The sequence below is a fragment of the Octodon degus genome, unplaced genomic scaffold (genome assembly GCF_000260255.1).
Source record: "Octodon degus isolate 3935 unplaced genomic scaffold, OctDeg1.0 scaffold00205, whole genome shotgun sequence".
Classification (NCBI taxonomy): domain Eukaryota; kingdom Metazoa; phylum Chordata; class Mammalia; order Rodentia; family Octodontidae; genus Octodon; species Octodon degus.
The window spans coordinates 420369-421582 of NW_004524781.1; the positions used below are offsets into that span (position 1 = coordinate 420369).

General features: G+C 43.6%; 1 protein-coding gene across 1 annotated transcript in view; it reads right to left on the reverse strand.

The window, feature by feature from the left end:
- Positions 1–1214, reverse strand: part of Psmb1 (proteasome subunit beta 1) — a 17519-nt gene that overhangs the window by 8605 nt on the left and 7700 nt on the right. The gene's annotated exons all lie outside the window — the stretch shown is intronic.

Sequence of the window (1214 nt, forward strand, 5' to 3'; positions counted from 1 at the left end):
AAACAGGGTGAGAAAGCCTATTTCCCTGTCACCTTCATCTCAGGTGTTGTGCTGTTTGAGAGCAAATGCATACCAACAGCACAGCAGTGCCCCAGGAAGATGTTCCCCACACACCTCTGCAACCTGGACCAAGGGCCAAGAAACAATGGCACACACAGTCCCTGAGTGACCCCAGCCTGCTGCGTGTTCCTGCAAATCAGAGCTTCCTGGACCACAGCCATACCCATTCATCACATACTACTACTGTCTTCTCAATACAACACAGAGTTGGGTAGTTCTGACAGAGACCAAACAGCCCACAAAGCTGAAAACACTGCCTGGCCCTTTAGAGATACACACCAAGTCCACTGACCCCATCGGACCCAAGTGGGCTCCTCTCTGTGCAAATATGAAGTCTAAATGCAGCACCCTTACTATACACAATTCCGACACAGAGTGATGGTTTGTTCCTCGGGGCCTCTACAGCAGAAAACACAAGTATCAAACACAGGATCTCAGGCCTGGGCGTGGTGGTGCAGCTTATAACCCTAGACCTCTGGGAGGCTGAGGTAGGCCCAATGCAGGCAACTTAGTGAGACCCTGCCTCAGAATAAAACATTTTTAGCACTGGCACAGAGCCCAGTGCAAACATCCTGGGTTCAATCCCAAGTATTGAAAAAAAAAAAAAAAAAAAAAACCTAAAACCAAAATCAAGAACCTAGGATGACAATGAGCAATTTCATGATCCTAGATTTATCATACCCCTATGGGAATCCTAAATTATTCCATTAACAGAAATGCCACAAAAATGACAAACACAAAATGGATTTAAAAGTTCACCAAGTTGTCAATCACACAGCAAGCATCTCCAAAAAGAAGTCTAAAAAGTACTATGAAATTAACAAAAAATGAAAAACTATCTCACTAAAAAACCAAAAATATTATAAAATCAAATAGTGACAGTCAAAATACAGACAACTGATACTATACAAGTGAAAAAACAATTAGAGAGAAATCTCTTGGAAAATAATTTATCTTAAAGATACTCTTTCCTCGGCCTCCCGAGTACTGGGACTGCAGGGGGTGCCAGGAGTCAAGAGCTCTCCTAAGTAGTTAGAAATCGAGGTTCAGTAACTTAAGCGCTACCTGCGTCACTGGCTGTGTCACCACCACAGTAACATGAAGTACTGGGCAAAGGGGATTCCATCAGTCCTGCTAAGTTTTCAGGTCGTCTT